This window comes from Nicotiana tomentosiformis, chromosome 12 (assembly GCF_000390325.3).
Source record: "Nicotiana tomentosiformis chromosome 12, ASM39032v3, whole genome shotgun sequence".
In the NCBI taxonomy this organism is placed as follows: domain Eukaryota; kingdom Viridiplantae; phylum Streptophyta; class Magnoliopsida; order Solanales; family Solanaceae; genus Nicotiana; species Nicotiana tomentosiformis.
In genome coordinates, this window is record NC_090823.1 from 41,106,950 (window position 1) to 41,118,312 (window position 11,363).

Here is an 11,363-nt window from a genome sequence, read left to right on the forward strand (position 1 = left end):
GAAAATCTCCCAAAATATCGCATAAATCCGAGCTCTCAAGTCCAAATGGAGAAAAATGACATAAACCATACGGAGCTATTGGAACCGACGAAACTCCATTCCGGAGTCGTCTTCAGACAAGTCAAACTACGGATAACTCATACGACTTAGACTTCCAATTTAGGGACTATGTATCCCATTTCACTTCGAAACTCTCCCGAACCCAACACCAAGCACCCCGATAAGTCAAGTAACCACAAAATGAAACAATGGGAGCAATAAATAAGGGATCGGGTTTCATACTCTCAAAAGGACCCGTCGGGTCGTTACAAAACTGGTCGGCGACCCCCACTTCTTAGCAACTTTCTATGGAAACAATGGTGAAAAATTCAGATCTAAAAGATCTGACTTGAAAGGTTCATATTTGGTCGAACTCCGGCGACTTCTCCTCGTTCGACGCCACTGCCGCCTTGTTTATTCGAGCCGCTACTTTGGGGCTCATCACCGTGGAAGTAGTTGCATTTGTTCGATTTACTGAATTTTGTTGAAATTGCAGATCTTGCCGGATAATGTTATCGCCATCGACCTTCTATCCTTGGCTGATCAGTTATTAATGAATTGACTTTGTTGGCTCATTTCTATGTGTGGAACTTTTGTACCTGCTGTTTACCATTGGACTTCTTCTTGTGATTTGGGCTAACTAGTCATATATGGTCCCATATCGTTATATCTGGTTGTTCTTTTCCACTGATTTGCATTCTTTTCATGATAAATTTGGGGTTGTCCGATGACCTCGCTATAGCCCTGTTACTGCTGTCCCGCTACCTACTGTTTGTGCGGAAACGTTTCTAATCTCTAAGTTAATTGGACTTTTGATATTATGGTTTTGTGGTTAAACTATTGCTTTGTTTCCGAATTGCATTATTCCCTCGCTTAGTTTTGACTGCACATTTGATGATGTTTGTTGGATTCTTTCACTACAGGACGCTACAAATTTTGGATAATGTCACAATTGTTGGACAGTGCTACATTTGGACCTAGGCCGATGAGAAAATGTTTTTGAGGCCACCACACCTCGAATAACCCTCGGATTGGGCCCGCAGTAACAAGACGATGATGATAAACATCGTAAAGAAAAACAAAGATGAGAACGCGAACCAACCTAGGGAGGCGACACGGTTGGCCACCGGAGTTGCTACCGAGGCGGTTCGCATTCTCATGTCTAGATGGATATCGAATATTACATATATCTGAGCCTCCTATATTATTTTTAAATCATTTTTCAAAACTATATTACAAAACTATTTTTCAAAAATAATTTCCCAAAAAATATTTTTTAAACTATTATAAAACAATCTTTCAAAAAATAAAAAAACATTTTAAAATTGTTTTCAAGAATAATTTTCCAAAAATATATTTATAAACAAAAACCATTTCAAAAATATATCATTTAAATAATTTTTACTTTATGTTATTTTATTAATAATTTTACTTTTTTGTCTTGCGAGGTACTACCATACGGAGATACTTTCGGAAGATGACACTCGAAGATAGAAGACATATCCCGTCAAACTCCCCACTTCGCTCTTCCTATTTTAGGATGTATCCAAAATTGCGAGTATAGTGAAATCGTAGATAGATATCGTATTATTTGTTTACTATGACATTTATCTATTTGTTAAACGCTTAGGGTGTGTTGCATCTATCTAATAATCCGCCAACCTACAACATTGTGTGTTAATTGATTCTTGCAAGGTTGTCTATACAAAATTTAGAATGTCAAATACATATTTTACAACTTAGTCAATTAATTAGGATTAGTGTACACATAATTGAATTGGTTGCATACATAAATGAAAAGCATGTTGTCTCCTTTTCAATAATAGGAATTTACCTTTTTTACAACTACAGATAGCATCTTTTTTGAACCAATCTTTTTGTAAATTATTTTGACTATATTACTTCAAGTAGACATGACTTGTAAAAATCATAGTTAAAACTACCATATTAGGATTAATTCAATTGTTGCATACATATTGAATCTAACTTGATAAATGCCAAAATTCTTCATGAGCTTTTATGATTTCTTTTGTACAGGAATGGTAATAATCTTAGCCTCTTTATATATTTGACTGTCTACATATTCTTTATATTATTATTCATTCATTTATTTGAATCCTTTTGAACTAACCTCTAAGACCATTAGTATACGATTTTAATTTTCTTTTATCATAAAAAGTCAATATTCCTTTATACTCATACATTTTGAAGACACCCGCATCTCCATTTTCTCCAAACTCCCCAAGAAACTCTCTCTCACTTTGAGAGACCCATGGCTGCCGCTGCTTTCACGCCACCTATGCCGCTGCTTTCACGCCACCTCTGCCGCCGCCGGAGTTCATCACCGGCGATGACTGGGAATGATTCCTTCCCTCTCTCCCCTCTCCACGTTGCTGCCAAAACATCGACGAAATCTGGCGAGCCTTCAGCCACCACCAAACTGGCCGGCGACCCCCACTTCTTAGCAACTTTCTCTGGAAACCATGGTGAAAAACTCAGATCTGAAATATCTGACTTGAAAGGTCCATATTTGGTCGAACTCCAGCGACTTCTCCTCGTTCGACGCCACTGCTGTCTCGTTCATACGCGTCGCTGCTCCGGTGCTTGTCGTCATGGAAGTACTTACATGTGTTCGAATTACTGATTCTAGCCGGAATTTCAGATCTTGCCGGAAATTGCTATCGCCAGCGACCTTCTATCCTTGGCTGATCGGTTATTAATGAATTGACTTTGTTGGCTAATTTTTATGTGTGGAACTTTTGTACCTGCTGTTTACCATTGGACTTCTTCTTGTGATTTGGGCTAACTAGTCATATAGACCCCATATCGTTATATCTGGTTGTTCTTTTCCACTGATTTACATTCTTTTCCAGATAAATTTGGGACTGCCCGATGACCTCGCTATAGCCCTGTTATTGTTGCAGATTTGACAATGCTTGCTGGATTCTTTCACTACAGGACACTACAAATTTTGGATAATGTCACAATTGTTGGACAATGCTACATTTGGACCTAGGCCGATGAGAATAATTGTTTTGAAGCCATGACGCCCGGAATGACCCTCGAACTAGGCCCGAAATAACGAGGCGATGATAATAAACATCAGAGAATGGAAAAAAAAAAATGAGAACGCGAACCAATAACCTATGGGAGGCGACACAGTCGGCCATCAGAGTTGCTACCGAGGCAGTGCCCATTCTCATGTCTAGACGGATATAGGATATTACATATATCTGAGCCTCCTATATTATTTTAAATTATTTTTCAAAACTATATTCCAAAACTATTTTCCAAAAATATTTTTAAAACTATTATCAAAAAATCTTTCAAAAAACAAAAACATTTTAAAATTCTTTTCAAGAACAATTTTTCAAAATAATATTTATAAACAAAAATCATTTCAAAAACATGTCATTTAATACATTTTTACTTTATGTTATTTTATTAATAATTTTACCTTCTTGTCTTGCGAGATACTACCATACGGAGTTGTTTCGGAAAACGACAATAGAAGATAAAAAGACAAATCCCCGTCAAGCTCCCCGCTTCGCAGTTTCTATTCTAGGATGTATCCAAAATCGCAAGTATAGTGAAATCGTAGATATATATTATATTATTTATTTACAATGATATTTATCTGCTTGTTAAACGCTTAGGATGTGTTGCATCTAGCTAATAATTCGCCAACCTACAACATTGTGTGTTAAGTGATTCTTGCAAGGTTGTCTATATAAAATCTAGAATGTCAAATATATATTTTACAACTTAGTCAATTAATTAGGATTAGTGTACACATAATTGAATTGGTTGCATACATAAATGAAAGGCATGTTGTCTCCTTTTCAAAAATAGGAATTTTATCTTTTTTACAACTACATTAGCATCTATTTTGAACCAATCTCTTTGTAAATTATTTTGACTATATTACTTCAAATAGACATGACTTGTAAAGATTATAGTTGAGTCTACCATATTAGGATTAATTCAATTGTTGCATACATATTGGATCTAACTTGATAAATGCCAACATTCTTTATGAGCTTTTATGATTTTTTTTGTACAGAAATGGTAATACTCTTAGCCTCTTTATATATTTGATTGTCTATATATCCTTTTTATTATTATTCATTCGTTTATTTGAATCCTTTTGAAATAAACTCTAAGGCCATTCTTATATAATTTTAATTTTCTTTTATCATAAAAAGTCAGTATTCTTTTTTACTCATACACTCTTGAGAAACATTTTCATACTTTATTCTTTATACATTTTAGTCGATTGCAAAGCACTTATTCATTTTTAGGATAATTCTTTCTATTATTTATTCATCCTTTCCATATATTTTCTTGTACATTTAATACAATCCCTTTGTAGAAACCATTTGACTATAAACCTAAATTAACTTCTTCAAGATTATTCAAACGCTTTCAGAACATTTCTATTGTTGATATACATTCTTTGTTTGATTTAATTACTCAATTGTCACATGTAAGATTTATGTGGATAATTTATTTCATATGCTTCCCTATCTATGGCAACTCCTCCTACTTTATTTGGTCATTTCTTTTAAGTTGATTGATGATTATTCAAAGATAATTCTTTTTTCTCTGATTACTTGTATTCAATTAAGACTAACCTTATATAGTTAAATCGTTTCTTTAATTGTAAGTCAAAGTTTTCTTTATACTCTATGCTAAACCCAATTCTTTCAATCAAATCCCAAAAGATTTTGTTTATCACTTTGCTTTGCATATCTTGTTGTATATATTTTACCATAAATGAAATGGTCATGCTTTGAATATTTATTCACTACGTGACAATTGTATTGACTATTCTTTGATAGAAATCCTTTGTGACGTAGTTAATCATTCTTTTGAACCTTCCCTCCCTTATTTGATCAAGTCCACAGGAACCACATTTTGTGAATCTTAAGGGATGCCTAACACCTTCCCCTCGAGATAACTTGAATCCTTACCTAGAATCTCGACGGTTTCGCAGACCATAATCAAATGTGCATTACATAGTATAGTATAGGTGTCCTAGTATACCTTAAATACTAGGTGTGGACTCTAAACTTTCATTAACCTTGTAGAGTACTATAAGTTGTAGTTTGTTTTGTCTTGTGCAAAATAAGGTGCAACACCTAACAAAAGCAGAAAATCAATGTAGTAGTGTTTTAGAACTTCTTCGACTAAGGCTAAGGTCTTATTCGAATTCTGATTTTGCTCTGAGGTACTAATTGGTTGAAGTTCTTGAGTTCTTGGATCCTAAATGGCTAACAAACTCTTATTTGGTCTGCTGCCCTAGAGAAGGTCAGTACACCTTCACCCTCTTCTCTTTTGATCGTCCTACTTGAATATCATGAGCATGCTATTATCTTTTGTCAATTATGTTCGTTTATGATGTTTGTAATTAGTGTATAGATGTCATCTCCAATTCATGATAGTGTGTTGTTAACTTATGGTCATCTGTCATACTTTGAATGTCTCTAATCAGTGATGATTAAGCTGTTATGTGACCTTAATGACTCTCATTTCTAAATCTAAATAGTCTACATGATTAAGTTTCCTCAATGTGCCTTAATGACTTCTCATGTTTATATACACTTCATAGTTTCCATTTCTGTTGTGATCTCTATCCCTACATACTGCTTTCCTGCATTCTATTGCTTTGTAGTTGAGATTATTGTTGATAATCCTAATTAGGATAAACCTGAAAGTTTATAAGTTTATATCCTTCACCATTTAACTGAAGCATGAGAAATGTAAGTGTTTAAGTGCTCTCTTTCTCTATATATTTGTCTTTAACTCTGAGAGCCGCTTTCTGAGTTATTATTATGATAGTCTTATGTTCATGTCTAATTGTTAGTTACACATATATAAAACAATTTTACTAATCTAAACTCTTATGAATATAAATAACCCTTCTGTATATACTCTGTTAAGATTAAGTTATCCCTTTTTCGTAAAAATAGATCATAGTTATGTTTGTTATAGTTGAATAGTAATTATTGTTAAGCTAAACATAACTGCCTCATATTTAGATGGAACTCTCAGTTACATGGCTGAGTTAAACCTGTTTGGTATAACACTTTTCTTGTCTTTTGTAACGATTCGACCGGTCGTTTTGAGTATTTTTATCATGATTCCCTTTTTATTGCTTCCTCTATGCTAGATTGTGATTATGTGACTTGTCGGGGTGCTTGATTTTAGTTTCGGGTGAGTTTTGGAGTGAGATGAGACACATAGTCCCTAAGGTGGAGCTTTAAGTTGTTAGAGTTGACCGTAGTTTGACTTTTATGAAGACGACTCCAGAATGGAGTTTTGACGGTTTTAATAGCTCTATATGATGATTTTAGACTTAGGAGCACGAGCGGATGTGAATTTGCAGGTCCATAGGCCGTTTCAGCATGAATTGGCTGAAGTTAGAAATATTAAGGTTTGGAAGATTTGGGAAGTTTGAACGAGAGTGACTTTATTAATATCGGGGTCGGATCCCGATTCCGGAAGTTGGAATAGGTCTAAAATGTGAATTATTACTTGTGTGCGAAATTTGAAGTTGATCAGAGTTGTTTTGGTAGGAATCAGTATTAGTTTTGGAATTCGGAAGTTCATAAGTTCCTTAGGCTTGAATCAATGCGATTCATGATTCTAGCATTGTTTGATGTGATTTGACGTTTCGCGCGTGTCCATTTTATGTTTTAGGACTTGTTGGTATGTTTGGTTGAGGTCCCGGGGGCCTCGGGTGTAATTATGATCATGTTCGGCGCATTTCGAAACATTGAAAATTGCTGAATCTGGTGCTTCTGCTTCCCTTCTACTCGTTCGCGAAGGTGTTCCTGCGTTCGCGTAGAGTCTTCAGGGATTGCTGGATATTTAGCCTTCGCGTTCGCAAAGAAAGCCACGCGTTCGCGAAGGGTCAGGATTTTGTGCACTGCGACAGGGAGCCGCGTTCGCGAAGAGGAAAGGCAGGCTGGAGGGACCTCACACATTTGGTCTACGCGTTCGCGAGAGAGGCTTCACGATCACGATGCTTGGGAGCTTTTGTCATCCCGTTCGCGAGTGGGTTCTCGCATTCGTGTAAGAGGAAGCATTTGTGCTTCGCGAACGCGAGGCATTTTCCGCGTTCGCTAAGAAGAAACCACTGGGCAGCAGACTTAAATTTCAAAATGAGGGTTTTATCTCTTATTTCATAATTTGGACCTAGAGAGCTCGGTTTGAGGTGAATTTTCGGGAAATGTTCAGAGAAATTTTTGGGGTAAGAATTTCTAACTCGATTTTGATTAATTTACATGAATCTATTGATAATTTCATCATTTAATTAGTGGTTTGAGTTGGAAAATTGGGGAAAATGGTAGAAACTTCTAAGACTAAAATTTGAGGATTTGAAAGGCGATTTGAGGTCGGATTTAAGTAAATCTTGTATGGTTAGACTCGTTATCAAATGAGTGTTTGAATTTTGTAAATTTGCTCCGGTTACAAGGCGCGGGCTCGAGTTGAATTTTTGAGTTCACTTTTTATTTCTTCGCAAAGATCATAATTTTATTGGTCGAATTAGTTTTCTATAGTTTATATTTATGGTATGAAGTTGTTTTGGCTAGATTCGAGTTGTTCGGTGTTGGATAATCGACGAAAAGGCCTTCTAGTGGATTGATTTAGCGTGATTTGAGGTAAGTAACTTGCCTAACCTTGTGTGGGGGAATTTTCCCTTAGTATTCGTGTTGGTTGTGATAATTGTAATATGTGAAAGCCGTGTACGCGAGGTGACGAGTGTGTACACGGGCTAAATATGAAAATTACTGGTTTTAGCTATGTAGATTCATTTCATACCGTAATTGAGTTACCTTAACATGTTATAGTCATCATTTCTAGTCTATTTTCACATGTCTACTTATCTTATTCTCTTACATGCTAATTCCCCTACATGTTTAATTGAAGTTCTTGTTTCCTTTATTCCGTATTCATTATTTGATCATTGAACTCTTTATTTGAAGTTGTTAAATCGTGGAATATCTTGTTGTTGAAATTGGTATTGAGATATAAAGGTCGTGATTCGCATTGTGGCAAAGTGATAAGTTGTGAAATACCATTCTGTTGAGTTGTTCATTCCGTTTGTTATTGTTGAGACTCTTGTGTAAATTGTGGTTGAGCCATGAGCTCTTTACTGTGAAAATGCTGTATTTGTTTGGTTTCTGTAGCAAGTTGTAATATTGGGCACCAGATAATTGTAATATGTGAAAGTCGTGTACGCGAGGTGACAAGTGTGTACACGGGCTAAATATGAAAATTACTGGTTTTAGCTATGTAGATTCATTTCATACCGTAATTGAGTTACCTTAACATGTTATAGTCATCATTTCTAGTCTATTTTCACATGTCTACTTATCTTATTCTCTTACATGCTAATTCCCCTACATGTTTAATTGAAGTTCTTGTTTCCTTTATTCCGTATTCATTATTTGATCATTGAACTCTTTATTTGAAGTTGTTAAATCGTGGAATATCTTGTTGTTGAAATTGGTATTGAGATATAAAGGTCGTAATTCAAATTGAGGCAAAGTGATAAGTTGTGAAATACCATTCTGTTGAGTTGTTCATTCCGTTTGTTATTGTTGAGACTCTTGTGTACATTGTGGTTGAGCCATGGGCTCTTTACTGTGAAAATGCTGTATTTGTTTGGTTTCTCTAGCAAGTTGTAATATTGGGCACCAGATAATTGTAATATGTGAAAGCCGTGTACGCGAGGTGACGAGTGTGTACACGGACTAAATATGAAAATTACTGGTTTTAGCTATGTAGATTAATTTCATACCGTAATTGAGTTACCTTAACATGTTATAGTCATCATTTCTAGTCTATTTTCACATGTCTACTTATCTTATTCTCTTACATGCTAATTCCCCTACATGTTTAATTGAAGTTCTTGTTTCCTTTATTCCGTATTCATTATTTGATCATTGAACTCTTTATTTGAAGTTGTTAAATCGTGGAATATCTTGTTGTTGAAATTGGTATTGAGATATAAAGGTCGTAATTCAAATTGAGGCAAAGTGATAAGTTGTGAAATACCATTCTGTTGAGTTGTTCATTCCGTTTGTTATTGTTGAGACTCTTGTGTACATTGTGGTTGAGCCATGGGCTCTTTACTGTGAAAATATTGTATTTGTTTGGTTTCTCTAGCAAGTTGTAATATTGGGCACTAGAGGTGCGATCTGTGGTACATTGTGATATTGATACACATGCGGTGGTATAAGGTTTTGGGATTGAAATGCATGCGGTGAGATAAGGTGGGCTTGATACGCGTGGCTGCTAGGGGAACTACTAGAAGTAATGCGGTGTGATAAGGTGGCTAAAATGCGGGATGCTATTTCGGAAAAATAATTTTTAAAACTAATTGTAAAGGCTCCCGCGGTGATATAAGAAAAGATTGTGAGTTATTCCTGTGATATGGGACTGCGAGACTGTACCTCGGTAGTGACCCTTGTTGATCTTTCTCTATTTGTTGTACTTGTCTTTGGTTGTTTTGTTTCCTTCCGTGATGTACTATTTGTCTTGATTCTGTGTAGCTAACTCTTGGTTTACTCCTTGTTTCATTTCCTTGTCATTATTATTATATTGTTAAATCTTTCATCTTATTTCTTATTATTTCTAGTAGGGCCTTAACCTGACCTCGTCACTACTCTACCGAGGTTAGGCTTGGCACTTACTGGGTATCGTTATAGTGTACTCATGCTACGCTTCTTTACATCTTTTTGTGTAGATCCAGGTACTTCCTATTAGTCCCGGCATCAATGAGCTGAGTTCGCATTTGGAGACTTTAAGGTACACTTGCCCGCGTCCGCAGGCCTCAGAGTCACCTTCTATCCATTTCTATATTTTCCTTCTTTACTAGATACAGTTGTATAGGGATGACTTTGATATTGGCATAGAGCTTGTGACTTGTATTTTCGGATTTTGGGCAAATACGTATATACTGAGTTGTGGAGATATTCCTTATGCTAGTTGTTGGATTTGAGCTTTTAATTATTATTTCAGTTATCTCTGCATAAATGTTAGGCTTACATAGTCTTAGAGACTAGGTGCCGTCACGACATCCTATGGAGGGAAATTGGGGTCGTGACATCTTTAATCTCTTTTATGACATTGCTGACTTTGTGATGTTTACCATGTCTGTAAGATTATAATATCATGTAAAGTATCTATGAGTAGTTGATTTAAAATGTTGCATGTCCCTCTGTTTGTCTGCATGACTTCATGTTCCTATACTTTGTCTTGAAATTGCACTTGGTCCTTTCTTTCCCTGCTGATGAACTGAACTTAGTCTATAAACCCTAAGAGGATTTCTTATTGTTGTTGCTTAGACATAATACTTTACCTAAGTTTAATACTATGGAGATGTGATTCTTTCCTCAATCCCAAAAATGAAGTAAGATTGATTATCTGTGATCATGTTAAGCATTATAGGAATTCCATTATTTAAATCTGAAAATTTGTAGTCCTATTAAGAGTTTTGATCATGTTCTGGTATCTCTAATAACATCTGCAAAAGTTTCCAGTTATAACTGTTTGTCTGAACCTTTACTAATGCTTTTAAAAGTTCCAAGTAGTGTTATTAATCTATACATGTGCTGGTGATAAGATCCAAGCTAATCAATCTATAGTTAGTCTGTCGAGGCAGAATTATCTACATTTCTGGGCTACTGCATATCTGAGTTGTGTGTTCTTTTCCTACCCTTTAAATGTGATCCCAAGTGTGTAGATCTTTAACAGTAATGCCATAATGTCTCTGCCTCCTCCCCCCTCCACATATGTGTTTGAAATCTGACTTCCAGACTTGTTTAATATGTGCATCATTCATTTAGTTTGGGAAGTGCAGTTATAAAAATGAAACTGTTCGTATGTCCTTATGTTATTCTGTTAGATGAAAAGTATACTTTTGTGGTAGAGAGTATTATGGTAGTTAGTTTACATTGAAAAGGATCTCATTAGCACTTAAACCCATACGGAAAAATGAGTCTTTAGTGGTTAGGAGTATTTGGGAGTGGAGTTTAACTCTAGTTGGTTTGCTCTCCCCAGTACAAGTATTGCCCTCGGCCTTGAGACCCTTGGGAACTTTGAAGTGTCGGGGGATTCAAAGGGGCAATCTACCTCGAGTAGAACTCTCTCCTTAGCCCTTAGTTCATTGACACTTGTTGTTCTTCAGGGGTTTAGTGTTTAATGACAACGGAAGATTTTCAATGTAAATTATTTGTAACGTATAACTACCACATTAGTATAAGTTTCTCATAGTATTTGAGTTTTGATATTTTGTTATATTTTATCGACCA

At 35.6% G+C, this 11,363-nt stretch overlaps 1 long non-coding RNA gene across 1 annotated transcript; it reads left to right on the forward strand.

The window, feature by feature from the left end:
- The first annotated feature begins 1,977 nt into the window (after positions 1–1,977).
- LOC138903526 (uncharacterized) lies at positions 1,978–10,032 on the forward strand. Its single transcript, XR_011412719.1, has 2 exons — positions 1,978–7,294; positions 7,638–10,032. It is a non-coding gene; the product is annotated as an uncharacterized lncRNA (long non-coding RNA).
- The last annotated feature ends 1,331 nt before the right edge of the window (positions 10,033–11,363 follow it).